The sequence below is a fragment of the Musca domestica genome, unplaced genomic scaffold (assembly GCF_030504385.1).
Source record: "Musca domestica strain aabys unplaced genomic scaffold, Musca_domestica.polishedcontigs.V.1.1 6, whole genome shotgun sequence".
In the NCBI taxonomy this organism is placed as follows: domain Eukaryota; kingdom Metazoa; phylum Arthropoda; class Insecta; order Diptera; family Muscidae; genus Musca; species Musca domestica.
Window position 1 is genome coordinate 16,382,876 of NW_026712363.1, and position 21,465 is coordinate 16,404,340.

At 33.3% G+C, this 21,465-nt stretch overlaps 1 long non-coding RNA gene across 2 annotated transcripts; it reads left to right on the forward strand.

The window, feature by feature from the left end:
* Positions 1–401: 401 nt before the first annotated feature.
* LOC109612594 (uncharacterized) lies at positions 402–20,910 on the forward strand. Of its 2 annotated transcripts, none has more exons than XR_002194592.2 (3): positions 402–419; positions 479–569; positions 20,797–20,910. It is a non-coding gene; the product is annotated as an uncharacterized LOC109612594 (long non-coding RNA). The 2 variants fall into 2 exon arrangements; XR_009343794.1 differs by lacking the exon at positions 20,797–20,910 and adding an exon at positions 4,858–5,103.
* Positions 20,911–21,465: the final 555 nt, after the last annotated feature.

Consider the following 21,465-nt stretch of genomic DNA (forward strand, 5'->3'; position numbering starts at 1 on the left):
AGGATAGAACTCCCCCACCCAGGCGTGTCAAAAGGGACCTACACAACCTAGAGAGGGATGTCCAATGATATAACGGAGAACATTTAGATCAAGAACGCCATCAAGTTCAACCCCGAAAAATTATGCAGGAAGATCCGCAAGCTGGAGCTTTACCTCCGTAACACGACCTTTCTGAAATTCAATAACCACTTATTGAAAAATTATTAGAACTTCACTTCAAAAAAATGAAAAGATTTATTTGTCATTATTTTTTTTGAAATTAATATTCAAACACATTTTTTACATAAATATTCCAACATTTGCAAGAGAAATTTTAAATTATCAGTAGATGTAAACTACGAAGAACGATATTTGGCTGAATTCGTAACGGTTGGGATATTTCATTGAAGTAATTATTGCCTCATATGTCAACGCCGAAGGTATTGTAAGGAAATGAGGTCTGTGCTTGATCTTAAAATGGTATTTTGGAATATTTCAGGAAAGTCTCGTATCCAATTTCAGAGGAATCCAAAAACCTGTAATGGATGAAACAGTAATGAAAATGTTGAGAAGTTTGTTGCACATCAAACGTAAGTATCCTTCAGGAACTGCATATATATATATATATATATATATATATATATATATATATATATATATATATATATATATCCCCGCGACTGCTGACATCTTACGTACTCGTAATTACTATTTACCTGTTATCAAAAACTAAGACTTTAAAAAATGCAATATATGATTAATAAAAACACAGTCAGGAAAGGAGAGAAGTCGAGCGTTCCGACTATACCCCACAAAACCCTTTGCATTAGAGCTTCCTATAAAAATTTTCTATTATATACGAGTAAATATTATACAAATTTCTCTTGTGGCAAATAACCTTGCTGTAGATTCAAATGAACCATTTTTATGGGTACTAATTTTTTACCTCCCACCATTGTGTGGAGGGTAAATTAAGTTTGTCATTCCGTTTGTAATACCTCGAAAAACACCCCACAAAGTAGATATATTCTTGATTAGTATAAAATTCTGTCGATTTAACGATGTCCATCCCTCTGTGGAAATCACTCTACCTTGGTATTGAAAATGGGCTATTTAGGTCCACATTTAGGTATAGCCCCCATATCACTGTACCTCCCTTCATTCGACATTTTGATGATTTTAGCAATATTGTTCGCCGGAATTGTTTCAAATTTCGTATATGAAGTTCATAATGGGTATTACATTCCATGACAGAAAATTGTCTATGCAGGTTCAGATCTTCGTTCATCTCCCATATATTCGTACCTTCTAACATTCGGTATTTTGATGGTTTAAGCGACATTATTAACTCCAATTGCTGTGAAATGTTCCTAATAGGTACTACAGCCTGTGGCAGAATATTGGCTATGCTGGTCCGTGTCTTCGTATAGCCCCCATAAAAAGTCACTTTACACATTTACATTCATTTTTAGGTACAATTCACATTTTAGGTACAATATTCACCGGAATTCAAATTTCGTATTTGAAGTTTCTACTAGGTACTACAGCCTGTGACAGATTGCAGGTGCAGGTCTTCGTATAGCCCCCATATATCGGTACTTCCCTATCAGTGATATTTTAATGTTTTTGCGGCATTATTCACCGGAATTGTTTCAAGTTTCGTATTTGAATATGTAATGGCTCATGACAAAAATTGCCTTTGCAGGTCCACTTGTTCGTATAGACTTTAATATAATGGAAACTGCCTACATTCGATATTTTTAGGATTTTAAAAGATTTTTTTATCGGATTTTATTTATTTACTTTTTGAAAATTTCCAAATTCGTTTCAAATGGAGGAGGGTATTCAAAGTTCGGCCGAGTCGATCTATCCATGTCTTTTTTATGAAATTTAGAAACGATGTGTCACTTTTTTGAACCACCCCCACAAAATTTTGTATTGGACCAACCTGTAAAAATGTTGAATAATCATAACTTTACAAAAAATGCCAAATTATGCCCCGAATTTCCCCAAACTTTGCACATCTCAATATTTCAATTACCACTATTCTTAAATTCTAACTGCAAATATTTTCAAAAAAAAAAAAAAAAATAAAATAAAATAAAATAAATAAATAAATAAATAAAATTCGTCTTGGAAATTAAGAGAAACTGCCGATTTAAATGAAATTCTATCCAGCAACATTTTTATTAGGCTGTCTTCTAGCATTTTGAAGAGTAATATCTCATTTTTAAAATTAAAATTTAAAATTATTGTTCGATTTTCTTAAATCTTCTCATATCTCAATAGTTTTGCCAATATAGGATCAAATTTGGATATGGTATACATCAATCCACTGCTTATGGTATCTTCCTCATTCACAAATTAATAAAAAAAAACAATAATTACGAACCAAATCGAACCAAGTCCACGATTTAGTTCAAACTTCCCACTAAACGTGAAATTTTTCAAATGAAAAAAAGCATATCTTTTTTAAAACGCCTGGTTGATTATCAGATGAAGTTTAAACCTGTACATATCAAAATCAGCTAGTGTCCGCTACTTTCCCAGCGAAAAGTCCACCTTAAAATTTTAGATTCGTTCCAACAGTTCGTGCTGGTCCTTCCTAGTACTCAAAATGCACAATTTGTTCAGTTTGACAAAATCTCTTCAAAATCTTTCAATTTGAATTTTACCGAGGAGGATATTAGAAAAACCATTGCACAATGGACTCACATCCAATTTTTCTGTCCAAAACTATTTCAACGTCTCCCTATGTAAACCCTAGAAACCCACAGTGACCAAATTTCAGAATTTCAGCCTTTCTCCTCATATTTAATACCATTCGAACAAATATACGTCGCATTTTTAAACCACCGCAAAAACTCAAACACAGGTCACAATCTAAATATACAATTTCGGAATTTTATCTCTATCCCTTCACTAAATATCAAGTTAAGTACTATTTAGTACACTTGCAAAACCACCACTATATCTCAACACCAGATACCAAAAGAGACCTCAATATTAAATTTCGCCCAACACTAAATTTAGTACTATTGCGTACTTTTCGAACAAATATGGGACGCATTTCCAAACCATCGCCAAAACTCAAACACAGATGCCATTAATATGAAAATCTAATTTCAGAATTTTATCTCTATTCCTTAACTCAATATCAAATTTAGTACTTTTCAAACAATTGTAGTACGCAATTTGCATCCCTCAATTCCAGATACCAATAGAGACCTCACTATTTAGTACTTTTCGAATAATTATGAGACGCATTTGCAAAACCACCACCATTTAAAAACCCACCTCTAAATATCAACATCAGATACCAAAAGAGAACTATTTTTCAAATTTTAGGGTTCCAGCTCTATACAATTAACCAATACCAAATTTGGTTAAATTTAGTACTTTTCGTATGATTTTAGTCCACATTTACAAAACTACCAGATATTATTAATATTAAATTTGAGGATTCCAGCCCTATCCCTTCACCCAATACTAAATTTAGTACCATTTAGTACTTTTCGTACAAATGTGGGACGCGCTCTCAAACCACCGCCAAATCTCAAACACAGATACCATCACTAATCTAAATATCAAATTTTAGAATTAGATCTCTGCCTCTTTACACAATATAAAATTACAGAACACATTTCCAAAATCACCTCCATATGTTCAGGCTACACATGAACAGCGACCCTAGTACCAAATTTCACATTACAAGCACTATCTGTTCATTCAAGTACCATTTAGTATAGTTCGCACACTTAGTATAAATTTCCAAAAACACCTCTTTATCACAAACATACCAAAAACAGCGAATCCAGAACGAAATTTCAAAATTTTAGCTTCATCTCTTCACCCTAAATCCATTGAGGACCATTTAGTACAGTTCGCATACTTAGAACACATTTCCAAAACCACTTTCATATATCATACTTTATTTTTATTCTCATACCAAATTTTAATTCAATTTTAGAAGTTTGGTACTATTTTAGAACCTTTCGTAACCTTAAGGTTCGAATTTTCAAAAACCCCTTGATACATATATCTGGCAATCCATCAGTGCTCATTCCGTTTGACCAATGCCATTTTAGTACGATTTTGCAAACATCCAGCCTTATCTCGACTACGCACCAAGACTGACGACTCGTGCAAATTTTCAAAATTCTAGCTTCTGTCGTTTCGTCTGGGCGTTGATTGTCAGTAAGTCAATTATTTCTCAACTGTATTACTTAGATCTAGAGTTTTTCCTCCACTGGCATAACTTCATATTATTCTCTATTACAGAGAGTAATGCTTTTCAATAACGAATCTACCACATTTGCAATATCTGCTGATTGCTACCAATATCATGATTTCAGCCCTCTGACGGGAATATTTACTTGGCATTTTCAGCTTTTTAATATGATGACTTTAATGAATTTCCTTACAAAATTTGTCGGAATTTCTCTTTGATTTGGTTAATAACTTTAAAGGTGTTACACCTGGCATTTCCGTTTTTTGATCACCAACGATTTACGAAGTAATGTGGAAGAAATGTAATATGGGTATATTCCCTTCTGGCAAATCACATTAAGATTCATCAATAATTTTCCCATAACTTACCCAATATTCTAATTGAACTTCAATCTAGCAGTCTCCCATAGAAAAACCCACCACAAGATCATTAACATCTTCAAATGGAGACCGAAGAAGAGGAAGAAGAATCATCTCAAGTTGCCTCAGAGCATAAGAAAAACAAAAAACACTCACACACATTCTCCATGGAAACCCGATAGAATTATTCATTCATCAAATTTCTTACTTTCATGTGAAATGCATCCATTCCTAGCCAATTTTTGCCAGCTCCATTGAAAGTAAAAACCATTTTTATTCCCATATCAGGTGGTAATGCAATCAGGTGGTGTAGAGCATGGATGAGCTTTATCTTCTGGAAATGCCGCCACAATTAACAGCATTCCAAGCAACGCGGCTAACGAGATGGGGAGGGAAAGCAAATGATTCTCGTAGTGGCTACAGGCAATAACCATAACATCTTGATCGGAAGAGGTGGTGATCAGCCGCATTACTTACACTGATGTTTAAAATTTCTTAAACAAAAGGCAAAACAATAAAAATGTTCTTGGGTTACTTATTCAGTTTTGAGCTGTAGTAAATGGTAATATGGCACCAAGTACTAATGATTGGACCAGGGGTTGTGAAGGGTATGGAGCCCTTTATGCTTGGTTGCCTAAATGTATGACCGACCACACATGGCATGGTCGGCTCGCATTGTGATGACGATGATGTGTGATTGCAGGCAGAAGACCTTAATAAACCTCCATGGCTCAGTAACATACATACATTACAAGCCATCATGTCATGTACATACATATGCATGTTTGTATGTAGCTGGAACCCTAAGCGACAAGCAAGGTTTACACAGCCACAACTTACAATGGTCTTACCTGTAGCACATCATCCGCACACATAATTCTTCTTAAGCGTCTTCAATTGAAGTACATTACTCCACTTCTTGGTTGGATGTTGGTGATATATAATTCTTCTGCTAGTTGTTGTTGTTATTTGGTGTTTGTTGTCTGTATAACTTAACTTATGAGTCAATGTCTTTTCCGAATACTGTAGCACAGTGCCTAGAAAGTAGAAAATCAATTTGAAACGAATTGGTGTATTTTCAGTATACGGATAATCACTGAAGCAAGTAAAAAAGCCTTATATATCCCTCCACCAATTGGAAATTAAAAAAAGAAAATCCGTTAAAAATTCTTTTAAAATCTTAAAAATTGCGAATATAATCGTTATATTGGGGTCTATACGAAGACGTGGATCTGCATAGGCAACTCTTGTCATAGGACATTACAATATTCAAATATGAAATTTGGAAAAAACGAGTAAAAAACGGCCAATGTTCGATTATTTAAAAATATTTTGACTTCTGTTATGATTATTTAAATGTTTAACCCTTTATGCAGCAGGTTCCGAAGGAATGTGCCAATGTTGGCCATCTCGTATTGGACCTAAATAAATATGATATAAATATTGCGACGTGCTTGGTTTGGACCGTGTTGTGTTGATGGAAATATTGGGATGTACAGAGTTTTGAATGGAATCGGATGTCAATTTCGCTTTTTATAAGCTTCATGGATATTCAAAATTTTGAGCTTTTGTGGGGGAGGTACCAGAAGGTTTTTTTTTCACAGATCCTGTGTTGATAGAAATATTCAGATGTGTCAAGTCTAAATGGAATCCGATGTTAATTTCGCGTTTTATGAGTTTAATAGATATTAAAAATTTCGACCATTTTTGGGGGAGGTACCAGAAGGAGTGGACCGATATATTTCATCTTAACACCAGATCTTGGGTTTATAAAAATATTGGGATGTAGAAATTTGAAGACAATGGGACTCTTACATCACATTTTATGAGACTGATTATTATTCAAAATTGTAATCCTTTGTGGGGGAGGCAGTTGATGGAGTGGACCGATATTGTCCATTTTCACACCTGACCTAGCACTAACGAAAATATTAGGATTTCCAAAGATGGAGCAAAATCGGAATATACTTTCTCTTTCTGCGAAAAAAAAATATATTTTTTTAAATTTCGACCATTTGTAGGAGAGGTACTAGAAGGAGTAGACCGATATATTTCATCTAAACACTAGACCTTGGGCTAATATAAAAATTGGGATGTGATCACATTTTATGAGAGTTGTAACTTTTTAAAATGTTGACCATTTGGGGGGAGGTGTTTGATGGAGTGGACCGATATTGTCCATTTTCACAGCTCACCTAGCGCTAACACAAACATTAGGATTTGCAAAGTTGGAGCAAAATCGATCTAAGTTTGACAAAAATATTACGATGTATCAAGTTTGGACCAAATCGGATACTGCCTTCGAGAGTTCGCACCAGCCAAACAGACGGACGGACATCGCTAGAACGACTCCAAATATTCTGAAACGGATTTGGTCCAAAGAAACCTAGGGTCTTAACCCGTTATTTCGACTAGGCACGTTTTGACCGTATCAAATGAAATATACCCTCTGTAGCCATATGGCTGAGGGTATAAAAATCCGGTGAATAATATAGCTAAAATCAACAAAATACCGCATATAGGGAAGTTCCGATATATGGGGTCTATACGAAGACCTGGACCTGGTGCCTATTAGGAACTTTAAATACGAAATTTCAAATAATTTCGGTCAATATTGTACCTAAAATCGTCAAAATGCCGAGGTACTGATATATTGGGCCTATACGAAGACCTGCATAAACAATTCCATTGAAAATTTTGGCTAAAATCATCAAAATACCGAATATCGGGAGGTATCGGTTTATGGGGGCTATACGAAATCGTTGACCGAACTTGACCTGCCTGCACACAAAAGACTGATCTTAGCTTCCCATCTTAATTCGTTTTGACTCTAGCGTGAGTACAACAGAGGGACAGTTTGATGGACGGACAGGGCTAAATCTTCTTAGAATTGTACGATGATCAAGAATACGGAATGACGAACTTAACATACCCTCCATAATATGTATGGTGAACGGCCTAAGTGCAGTATGTGAGCCCTTCCGCTTTAAATGAATCAGACCTCCGAAAAACACGCTCGAATTTGTACAAAGAGTGAAATTCACTCGAATTCAAGAGAGTACGCTCCTGGGGGAAGGATAAAATCGAGCAAACTCAATTTTTCGATATTGCTCGAATATGAGTGAGCATGTTTTCCTAGTTTTTGAGTGAGAGCCAAATGCGTTCAAAATCAAGCACATTCTAACCTTGCCTAGAACTCTCCTACTTTTTGTCATACCGTTATTGTATTTCTCTTGATATGTGTTTTCTGTACAAAATCACTCCTCTTCTGCAGTACGCATCAACATCAAATATTTTTTCATTTGTTTTACTAATTTACACTCTTGGAGCAAACTCTTGCTCTATTTTGAGCGATTATTCTCCCACTCTAATTTTTCAAACAGCAGTGACTCGGGAGTGCTTCCACACAAAACAAAGTAAAAATGAGCAAAATTTGTGCTCTGACATGAATATAGTGTTTTAGTCCAAAAACACAGTTTTCGAAATTCGTTCCATAAGGGTACGAAAAGTGCAAAAAGGTACTAATTATGCTACCGTTAATATCTAGCGGTTGAAATGTGCTACAAGGGTACGAAATTAAATTATGATATGACACAATTTTTGCAAGTAAGCGTAGATGTGCAGAAGGATTTTTAATAAATGTCAACTTTAAGTGTACGAAAAGCACCAAGAATTACTAATTCGGTACCATAATGTGGTGTGTAACGGATAGTGCTAAAATCTTGAAATTTTATATGACTGATATCAAAAGGTGGTCTTGAAAATAAGTGTAGCTATCGTACCAAGTGGTACTAAATTTGGTACAAAATGGTATTAAATTTGGTTCAAAATGGTACTAAACTTGGTACGAAAAAGCATCGAGTAGCAACTCTAAGTTTTAGTATAAGAGCGAATGTAAATAAAAAGTTTTCATATAAGATGGTGGATTTCGAAATGAGCCCTATATTGAGTAAGAAAAGTACCAAAATGAAACTATATTTTGTGTATAGTAGGGAAAAGAGCTAAAATTGCGAATATTGATATAGGGATCACTGTGAGTGTGTGATGCTTAGATAAGAAAGTGCATTCTGAAATTCGTTCCATATAGTGTACGAAAACTACAAAATGGTACTATATTTGGTGTAAAGGAAATTACATTATTGATTTTTGTATAATGTCAATGGGGATAATGTAAATAGGAATGGTGGTGAAATTATGAATTTTGATATACAAGTTTTCTGAGAGTCTTGAAGATTAAGACAATTGTTTTTTTTCTCGAAAATTCGTACTTTATAGTGTACGAAAAGTACTTAATGATACTAAATATGATATAAAGTGTGGGAATAACACTGGAATTATGATTTCTGATATAAAGGTCAATGTGGGGTTTCTAAATCAAAATTGTATCGAACAAGTCTGTCAAATCTACTCTAAAATTTACAATTAAGAGCATACAATTTTTACGACATTATGAAAGCAAAAAAAGAATGTCGTATTCTGCTGAACAAAAATATTCTTATGGTTGCTTTTTGGGAACACAGGATTAGTTTTGAAATTATGTACAATTATATTATTTCTTTTAATATTTCTGATAAAAGTTCCAAAATACTCCTTAAAGTTCAAAATGCTGTATTCGTCACACTGTGCACGCATGCTATTTAGATTGTACAATATGTCACGACGACACACAATGACATAAAGATGATTAAGATCATCATCAGGTAATTGTCATTCTTAACGACGACTTCAATGATTATGGCGTTGACCATCATTATGATGATCATCACGATGATATATTTATGTATGTATGTCCAAGTAATTATAAAGTAAAAAAACGGAGTACCCCTGCATTTATGTAGATATGAAATGAATACTTAAACTCCTCTTTATATGTATGTGCGTAAACATGGGTTTTTTGTTAATTTTTTTTAAATATTATGTGAGTTTGTTTTATTTTTATGCTGTAACTTGATATTGGTGTCAGTAGCATAAAGTAATTCAACAAAAATATGTCCCATAGCCATCCTCATCAACATCCACTGACAAATGTGAGTGACTGCAATAAAAACCAAGAAGTCAAGATATTCCATGGACATATTTTTTTGTTTTCAAATTAAAGAGGGCAGTATAGTGGGAAACTGGTAAAATCCTAACAATCTCAAAATGCATATAGTAATTTCTATTGAAAATTAGAAAAACAAACAAGTGTGGAACGTATTTGCTCTGTTCCAGAACTGCAAGAAGGTAAACTTTTTACTACGATAACAAATTTTTTTATGATATCGAAAAAAATTGCAAAACTTGTAAATTTTTGCAGGTTCGAGTAAAGATCAATTGGTTTTGGTAAAATGATCGGTCGTGGTTGTTCACGAAAAAAGGTTGCTATAGAAACTCTGATTTCTCTTTGCTACAAAAAATCTTGTTACTGACAATATTTTCTATTGAAAATCTGGTTTTTGACAATATTTTCTATAGAAAACCTCAATATCGATAAGATTTTCTGTAGAAAATCATAATATCGATAATATTTTCTGTAGAAAATTATAATATCGATAATATATTCTATAGAAAATCATGATATCGACAATATTTTCTGCAGAAAATCTTGTTATCGGCAAGATTATAAAAAATTTATAGAAAATCATAATATCGAAAATAATTTCCACATTTTATTATCGATAACAAGATTTTCTTTAGGAAATGTTATCGATAACAAGATTTTCTTTAGAACTTCTTTCTAACAAGAACATCTATAGAAAATATTTTCTATAAAAAAAATATTTTCTATAAAAAAATATTTTCTATAAAAATATTATCGATGACACTATTTTTTATAGAAAATATTATCGAAAACTGTATTTTCTATGGAAAATATCATCGATAACAATATTTTCTATAGAAAATATCATCGATAACAATATTTTCTATAGAAAACGTTATCGATAACAAGATTTTCTGTAGAAAACGTTATCGACGACAAGATGTTTCTGTAGAAAATATTATCGATACAAATTTTCCGATAAGAAAATTTTCTTTAGAAAATATTGTCAATAACAAGTTTTCTACGATAACAAGATTTTCTATAGAAAATACTGTCGATAACAAGATTTTGTACAGAAAACATTGTCGATAACAAGATTTTCAACAGAAAATATTGTCGATAACAAGATTTTCAATAGAAAATATTGTCGATAACAAGATTTTCTATAGAAAACATTGTCGATAACAAGATTTTCTATAGAAAACATTGTCGATAACAAGATTTTCTATAGAAAATATTATCAATAAGAATATTTTCTATAGAAAATATTATCGATACGGATATTTTCTATGGAAAATATTATCAATAACAATATTTTTGTTATCTTGTTATCGACAATGTTTTCTATAGAAAATCTTGTTATCGACAATATTTTCTATTGAAAATCTTGTTATCGACAATATTTTCTGTTGAAAATCTTGTTATCGACAATGTTTTCTATACAAAATTTTGTTATCGACAGTATTTTCTATAGAAAATCTTGTTATCGTAGAAAACTTGTTATTGACAATATTTTCTAAAGAAAATTTTCTTATCGGAAAATTTGTATCGATAATATTTTCTATAGAAAAATCTTGTCGTCGATAACGTTTTCTACAGAAAATCTTGTTATCGATAACGTTTTCTATAGAAAATATTGTTATCGATGATATTTTCTATAGAAAATATTGTTATCGATGATATTTTCTATAGAAAATATTGTTATCGATGATATTTTCTATAGAAAATATTGTTATCGATGATATTTTCTATAGAAAACGTTATCGATAACAAGATTTTCTGTAGAAAACGTTATCGACGACAAGATTTTTCTATAGAAAATGTTATCGATACAAATTTTCCGATAAGAAAATTTTCTTTAGAAAATATTGTCAATAACAAGTGGAAAATATTATCAATAACAATATTTTCCATAGAAAATATTATCAATAACAATATTTTCCATAGAAAATATTATCGATAACTATATTTTCTATAGAAAATAATATCGATAACAATATTTTCTATAGAAAATATTATCGATAACAATTTTTTCTACAGAAAATATTATCGATAACAATTTTTTATACATTTTCTTTAGAAAATATTATCGATCACAATATTTTCTATGGAAAATATCATCAATAACAAGATTTTCTATAGAAGATATCATCGATAACAAGATTTTCTATAGAAAATATCATCGATAACAATATTTAATATTAAAATATTACCGATAACACTAATTTTTATAGAAAATATCATCGATAGCAATATTTTCTATAGAAAATATCATCGATAACAATATTTTCTGTAGAAAATACTATCGATCACAATATTTTCTATGGAAAATATCATCGATAACAGGTTTTTCTATAGAAAATATTGTCGATAACAGGTTTTTCTATAGAAAATATTGTCGATAACAGGATTTTCTATAGAAAAACCTGTTATCGATGATATTTTCCATAGAAAATATTGTGATCGATAGTATTTTCTACAGAAAATATTGTTATCGATGATATTTTCTATAGAAAATATTGCTATCGATGATATTTTCTATAAAAATTAGTGTTATTATTGATAACAATATTTTCTATAGAAAGTAATATCGATAACAGGATTTACCATAAAAGATATTATGGATACCAATATTTTCTATAGAAAATATCATCGATAACAATATTTTTTATAGAAAATATTATCAAAAACAATATTTTCTATAGAAATGTCATCGATAACAATTTCTATAGAAAATTTTATCGACAGCAATATGTTATATAGAAAATTTTATCGATAACAAGATTCTCTGTAGAAAACGTTATCGATGACAAGATTTTTCTATAGAAAATATCGATAAAAAAAGATTTCTTTAGAAAATATCACTGATAAGAAAATTTTCTTTAGAAAATATTGTCAATAACAAGATTTTCTACGATAACAAGATTTTCTATAGAAAATACTGTCGATAACAATATTTTCTATAGAAAATACTGTCGATAACAATATTTTCTATAGAAAACATGGTCATTAACAAAATTTTCTATAGAAAACATGGTCGATAACAAGATTTTCTATAGAAAACATTATCGATAACAGAAAATATTGTCAATAACAAAATTTTCTACAATAACAAGATTTTCTTTAAAAAATATTATCGATAATAAAATATTCTTAAAAAATCAATAACGGGATATTATATTATCGATTCTATGATTTTTCTATAGAAAATATTCTCTTGTTATTATAAATCTTTTCTGAAGAAAACTAGATTATCCACAACAATTTCTTTAAAAGATCTTGTGAGGTTTCCCACACCTTTGGTGTGATCCTCGTTAAACATATGTCACTGATTTTCGGAAAAGGTGATTTAGTGCAGCCGTTTTTTTGTATCTTAACTTGTAAATGTAAAGATGAGCTTAACAAATTATGACAAAGACCGCACATCGAAGAGACAAAGAATGCTTTAAGTGTGCATACTGTAACACCTTCCAATTTGACACTTACCATGAAGTTGTACCGGATCTCAAAAATTAATGGTTCATAACTTCATGGTCGGACAAGTTACATATTTATGGGCGTGTGTAGATACCGTAAAAGGTTAACACATAATTAGACCAAAATAAAAAAATTCCTCTTACAAAAAAATTATGAAAGGCAGTTCTATTCCCACGACGACTTATCCAAAAGTTCCCAGTTGGAATAACAGCATAGAATGTACATTGAATAGAATTTTAATGTAGACACATTAAACTAGCCGTGTGGTTTAGCCATTTTCCCAATTTAAGACTCATTCCAGCCATTCTTTGACCACACATAGTACAATAACTTCTTTCTTTAGCTAATGAAATGAAAAGTTACGCAAATCTCTATAAAATCCATTTAGACATGAAAATTGTTTTGAAAAACGTGGTCAACATAACGAAGATACCGACCAAGACAATGCAAGCAACAATTTCCACAACAACACAATCACAGGCAAAAACAACAATAACAATTACCTACCAACAAATCAACTACATATTTAATTTAACAATCCAGGCGTATGGCCAGTTGGAGCGGTCTATGTCTATTTACTGTTCCAAAACCAAAATAGAAGTGTAGTGGACGCCATCACTACATCGCCAACAACAAAAACAAACAACAATCGCTGCAACTTGGCCATAATCACGTCTTGTCTTTTTTAAAGAACAACAACAAGAAGACAAACAAACATTCAGACATTTTCCGCACTAACTTCATTTGCTTTATAGGTTAGCCAGCCAGGTTAGCTGATGGTCACGGTAGTTGTGGTGGTGATGATGGGGAGAGGGATGGTGGTTGTGTGGTGGTTCTTCCAGTTGTGTCGTTTTTGTGTTTTGTTTACTTTTTTTGTTTCATGTTTTTTGTGGCTTTTTTTGGGATCGGTAGTATTCGGTTACTTCGTCTAACAACAGATGACTGACCGCCGTCGCCGAATGTAAGACCCAGATACAAAATGGAAAAACTGACAAGAGAACACGTCTATTGTCTTGCCCAAGAAATCTGAGTAGTAACATTAAACGGGAACGTAACAATGTTGTAACCTTAAGGCGAATCTGAGAATTGCTCGGGAATTGGGAAATGAATGTCCGGATTTTCTGGAAAATAAAATTAGAACAGCATACCGCGGTGTTGGGGAATTCTGGAAAGATGTTTACATAAATATGTTAAGATTGTGGGAAAATTTTTAGGTCTAAATACGATATGAATTTTAATAAGGTTTACGATTTTTAATTTATAAAAAAGTTAGAGATACAAAAGGCCCACCGTGATCTTTAGCTCTAACGGTTTTAAGGACAGGTTGAAAAAGTCCTACACATCGCAATTATTATCGGAAATACTTGTTATCGGTAATTATAAAATCTCTCTTTAGTTTTTTTCTCTCTTTTTTTCGGTATTATTGTTTATACAAATTTTGTTATTGGTATTATTTTCTTTAAAAAATCTTGTTATCGGCAATAATTATATTAAAAAATGTTATTATCGGTAATAATTTTCATAAAAAATCATGTTATCGGTACCAATTTCTTTACTATAGGAAACTTTGTTATCGGTAATTGTAGATTATCTCTCTAGTTTGTATTGAAAATATTGTTATCGGATATATTTTCCACAGAAAATATTGTTATTGGTTTTATGTTTTATACAAATCTTCTTATTGGTATTATTTTCTATAAAAACTTTGTAATCGGTCATATTTTCTTAGAAAATCTTGTTATCGGCAATAATTATAATATGAAATGATCGCAGTTATCGGTAATAATTCTTATAGAAAATCTTGTTAATGGTAGCAATTTCTTTAGAAATTTTTATGGGAAATATTTCCAATAGGAAACTCTGCTACCGGTAATTATAGATTATCAGTAATTATAATATGATATATATAGGACATACCCTATTGAAATTGGCGATATATTTTCAACCGATTTCGGGTTCAGGTATGGCTATAGCTCCCTCACATTCGTAACTTGCACTCCACAGGAATGATATTTGGTACCAGATAACAGATGCAGGCCAAAATACCTCTGCCAAATTGTATCCAGATCGGTTCAGATTTGGATATAGTTCCCATATATCTTCAGCCGATTCAGATATAGCTTTAGCTCCCATATGTATGTTTCATCAGATTTGGTTTTTAAGTCCCTCACATTTGTAATATGCACTCGACAACAATAATATTTAGTACCAGATGTCTTATAGAACTCGGAAATATCTTTGTCAAATTTTATCGAGAAAGGCTAAGATTTGGATATAGCTCCCATATATATCCCTAATCCGATTTCAGGTTTATTGTGGAAATAATGGCTAATATCAGCCTAATAAATAATAAAGGCTAAAAATTTGCACACAGTATATTTTGCCAGTAGGCAGGTTAAGTTCGTAAATGGGCCATGTAGGTTCAAGTTATCATATAGCCCCCATATAACGGTACCTCCTGATATTCGGTATTTTGATGATTTTAGCGACATTATTCACCGGAATTGTTTCAAATTTGTTATTTGAAGTTCGTAATGGATACTACAGCCTTAGACAGAAAATTGTCTGTGCCGGTCCACGTCTTCGTATAGCACCGATATAACGGTACCTTCCGATATTCGGTAATTTGATGATTTTTGCGACAATATTTATCGGAATTGTTTCAAATTTGGTAGTTGAAGTTTGAAATGAATACTACAGCCTATGACAGAAAATTGTCTGTGCAGGTCCAGGTCTTCGTATAGGCCCCATTATCACAAGCAATGCTTATGTAGGTCCTTGTCGTATAGACCCCAATATAACGGCTATATTTGATTTATTTTTAAATTTTACCAGAATTTTTTAAGGATTTTATTTTTTGAAAATTTCCAAATTTGTTCCAAATGGTGGAGGGCATTCAAAGTTCGGCCCGGCCAAACTTACTGCGTTTTAACTTGTTTTAATTTAATTGAATGAAAGCAAAAAATGTCGGAAATAGCATCAAAATTTTAGAATACGTTTAGGTTTGTTCGAATTGGTCACCTTTGGCACGAATTATGGCCTTCATACGGCCAATGAAACCGTCACACGCTGCCAGAATGTTGCTCTGCTTTATTCTGGTCCATTCTCGTCGAAACGCTTGCTTGAGGTGATCGACACTTTGGTATTTTTAGTGCCGATCTTGCTTTCCAAAATACTCCAGACACAATAGTCCAACGGATTGGTATTGGTAAATTTTGGTGGCCATTGTGCTCTGGAAATGAAGCGAGGAACCTCATTTTGTAACCATTCTTGGGTGGCGCGTGCTGAGTGCGATGGTGATGAGTCCTGTTGGAATGTCCAAGGTCTGCGGCCCTCCAGAATATTTTCGAGATAATATTCGTTATTTATTCTGATGCCACGGTCGATTAATACGAGCGGAGAGCTACCATCGGCTGTTATGGCGGCCCATACCATCACCATGGCCGGCACTTGAGTTCTGGTAACCAACCGAAGGTGCACATTTTCAGCTGACCTCTTTGGCAAGTAATCACGATAATTTTGTTTGTTTTCAAACTGATGGACAACGAATGTTTTCGCATCGGAGAAAACCAAATTCGGCAGTTCAACATTTTCGGCCAAGCGAAGCAACTCTTTAGGTCTTTTGAGTCTATTTTCTTTCTGTTGCGGTGTAAGTTCTTGCACTTTTTGGAATTTCAATGGCTTTACCCCGAGCTCATTTTTCAATATTTGCCAAATGAAATATTGCGATATGTTCAGCTCACGAGCCATTTTTTCGGCCACTGCGACGCGGGTTTCGATCAAGTCGCTTCTTCACTTTTTGAACCATTTATGCTGATGTTTTCTGTTTTCTTCCGTCCATTTCCTTGACGTCGGGCTACGCTACCAGTATCACCGTAACGAGCGATGGTACGAGACACAAAAGATTTATTCACATTTAAATGCTGGAGTGCTCTAACAATAGCCACTTGTGGTTTTCCAGCCAAATATAAAGAAATCACGCCTGAATTCCATCACGAATAACTCTTTTCTTGAAAAATTCTCACCAAAATGCTTTTGTATGCTTGTGAACAATATAATGACCTGTCACTAGAATAATTTTAACAGCTGTCGTACGAGTGGCTTAGAAATGACAGCGGTCTGAAGTTGGTTGCAGTTTTTTCACCTAACCCTGTATTTTGCTCTCCATTTTTTAATTGTTTTTAAGTTTGATATCAGTTTATAGTTGCTCCCAAGGTTTCTTTTTCCATAATTATGAAATTTTTTATTCCCAAAAATTCTCCTACCTCTCCCCATATAACTTAAGGTAGGCAAAAGTATTCATTTAGTCTGTGGTCATTCGCCTCCGTCACTCTCTGTTGCTAAACCACACTGCTATGAACCACAACTCTAAAATATTCTTTCTCCATTGGCCTCCTAAATTTTTTTAGCTGCTGCTGTGGTGGTGTCATGGATAAAAATACCAACAGAGGATCATAGTTTGTTTCTTCCTCCATAGATATGTACGGATGATTGTGGACATCGCAGTTGTTGAATGTACATACCTACCTATGTATGTGTGTATGTAGTTTTGTTTTCGTTGTTTTGGGAATATGACTTGCAATGGCAAAAAAAAAAAGGAACACAAAGGCCAGAATAAGGTCAGCGAGCGCTCAAAACAAACTCAAAAAAAAAAAAAAAAAAACTAGAAACAGCAAACACAACAAAGCGGAAGACTTGGGTGATGACAAAATTTCTGGTTTAAACCAAGAAATTGCACACCGCTTGCATGTAGTTCTCATTCTCTTTTCAAATGTTACATATATTTTCTCTTTTTAACCAACATTTAAGAGAGTTATCAAATGCTATAGTTTCAATTCAATGAGATAACTTTGTTTGTGATTCTTATTGGGCGATTCATTTCGACTGCATCCCAGTGAATATTTTGAGTTTCATAAGAATTTTTCTACTTTTATTTACAAAGTTTTTGGCACAAGCAACCGCTTGGAACTTTCTGGTGTACAACTGATAAAAATATAAATTTTATAATAATTTTGGAAGGGACCGTACCTGTATATGTCCTGGTATTGAGGCCATATTAACTTTGTAAATCTGAATGTGTTTCCTCGAAATAACCTTTTCAGGTTCTTAAAATAATATAATCTATATATTTTTCATCTGTTTCGAACAAATTAAGGTACACAGTAAAATAAGGTCGTAAATAGGTCATACAGGTCCAGTTTTTGTGTAGCAAGCATATAATTGTATTTTGAAGATTCTCTAATGACATGGAAGTCCTGGAATTCGGCATTAGAGGTTCTAAGTAGATATCTAACCTTTCAGCAAGAAAATAGTCAAAATTCGGTGTTTTGGATGTTCCTGCCACATTTTCAATGAAATTTTCACTAATTTGGGTATTCGAATTCCGCATAGACAATTAATATGTTATATGTTATAGGTGCACACTTTAGTAAAGCCCTCAAACAATGGTACTGCCCGATATCGGCATTTATGCAAAAAAATGCAGAGTGTTTATGTTAGCACCTGACTTAAGCATGATACAATTATTACGATAAACTCTCTGTATGGCTATTTTCAAGAAAATATATCCTTAAAAATTTCTTAACTAGAGGATTTGCACTGATATATCCTAATTTCAAACCAGATCTTATATTTGTCGAATATTTGAGAAAAGTGCCCAATTTTTAATACCCTCCATCATTGGAAGGAACTTGCTAAATGTAAAAATTCCGTGGAAAAAATATTTCTAAAATGATAAAAATACTGAATATCGGGTGGTACAGTAATATGGGGGGTATACAAAAGAATGCGCCTGTATTACCAATTATCTGCCAGAGAAGGCACATTACGATCTTCAAATACCAATTTTTAAATATTTCCCTTAAAAATGTAAAGAACATTGGAAAAATACAGATGACGTGGACTTCCATAGGCAATTTTCTGTTGTAAGAAGTAGCACCCATTGCGAATTTGAAATTAAGATTTGGATGTAGCCCCCATACACAGGGTGAGAAAAAAAAATTGCAACAAAGTCAAACGCCATAATTTTTACTTTTTTTTTTTAATTTTATTTAGATATTTAGATTTAGAATAAGTTTAGATTTGTTCGAATTGGTCACCTTTGGCATGAATTATGGCCTTCAAACGGCTAATGAAACCGTCACACGCTGCTCGAATGTTGCACTGCGATATTTTAGGTGAGGTGATCGACACTTTGGTAATTTTTAGTGCCAATCTTCCTTTTCAAAATACTCCGGACACAATAGTTCAACGGATTGGTATCCGGATATTTTGGTGGCCATTGTGCGCTGGAAATGAAGCGAGGAACCTCATTTTGTAACCATTCTTGGGTGGCGCGAGCTAAGTGCGATGGTGCTGAGTCCTGTTTGAATGTCCAAAGTCTGCGTCCAAAATGTTTGCGTGCCTAAGGGTTTTAATACACCCTCCACAATATTTTCGCGATAATATTCGGCGTTTATTCTGATGCCATCGTCGATTAATACGAGCGGAGAGCGACCATCGGCTGTTATGGCGGCCCACACCATCACCATGGCCGGTGCTTGAGTTCTGGTGGCCAACCGAAGGTGCACATTTTCAGCTGACCTCTTTGGCAAGTAAACACGATCATTTTGTTTGTTCACAAACTGCTGGACAATGAATGTTTTCTCATCGGAGAAAACCGAATTCGGCAGTTCACCACTTTCGGCCAAGCGAATCAACTCTTTAGCTCCTTCGAGTATATTTTCTTTCTGTTGCGGTGTAAGTTCTTGCACTTTTTAGAATTTCTGTCGCGGCGTAAGTTCTTGCACTTTTTGGAATTTCAATGGCTTTACCCCGAGCTGATTTTTCAATATTTGCTGAATGGAATATTGCGATATGTTCAGCTCACGAACCATTTTTCGGCCACTATGATGCGGGTTTCGTTCAAGTCTTCTTTACTTTTCGAACCATTTCTGATGATGTTGCTGTTTTTTCCGTCCACTTCCTTGACATTGGGCTACGCTACCAGTATTACGGTAACGAGCGATGATACGAGACACAAAATATTTATTCACACCTAAATGCTGGAGTGCTCTAACGATAGCCACTTGTGGTTTTCCAGCCAAATATAAAGAAATCACACTATAACGCTTGAATTCCAACACGAATAACTTTTTTTCTGGAAAATTCTCACCAAAATGCTTTTGCACGCTTCTAAACAATATAATGAGCTGTCACTGAATGATTTTAACAGCTGTCGGACGATGACAGCAGTCTGAAATTGGACGCAGTTTTTCATCTCACCCTGTACCCTTTGGATCATGATGTTAAACTTTTCAGAAAACCATAAAGTTGGTGAGGCCGTTATATTTGGCCCATTCCAAAAAGGGGACCTCCAAAAACAATTTTATATTTCTAGGCTTGTCATCGACGAAATCTTCTAGAATACCAAATTTGAAACAATTTCGTGTGTAAATGTGACTAGGATTATCAAAATACCGAGTATCGGCTGGTATCGTTTTATGTGCGTTATAGGAGAACGTGGGCCTAAAATTTCTTGCTTAAATCCCAAATTGTTCGTCCTCAGGCAAAATTTCACGATTCTAACTAAAAATTTGCCCGCTTAAAATAATGTTTAAAACTAGTTTTTCATTTGTATATAAGTTTGTTGGGTTACATATTACAAAACTGAATTCTCTTAAATTTTATTAAATATGTTCTCTTTCATGCAATGCAACAATGTTTACTCTTTCTCTCTCTCATTGTTTCAGGGCAGAAACCTCCAACACTCATTCACTCGCTCTGTTAACCATCATAATATGGGATGGAAACTAAAGAAACAATAACAAAAATATTGGTAACTAACATAGCTTTGTTGGTAAAGACGGGGGGATATCATTATTCTCTCCCAGTTGTGGCCAAAGCAAAGAAGCAATCATACTCTACTCTAGTATAAATTAATGTGGTTGTTGTTGTTGTTGCTGTTCGGTTGGTTGGTTGGTTGCTGTTAACAACTACTACCATACATACGATTGAAACGACGAAACGAACGTATGTACGTACAGACACCAGCAAACAAATGACGGTTGCCGTTGGTAACTTAACGTTAATGTGTTGTTTGTTGTTTTTTGGCCATTCAGTTTATAACGAATGCTCGGCCTGATAACTTGGTTAATGATGAACGCTATTGAGTTGGAAAACTAAAAAAAAAAACAAAATAAAAATATGAAAACAAATTGAGAAAAATAAAAAGAATAATAACAAATATAATAAAATCAAAATCGCGCGCGTTGCAAATATATTTGTAAAGTGGATTTTTTGTTCTTGGCATGTTTTTATAAATAAATATTTAAATAAAACCGTAATAGAGTTTCTAATAAAAACAACTCTCTGTGTGTGAATTGAAAAAAAAAAAAGAAAAATAACCAAGCCAAACGGAA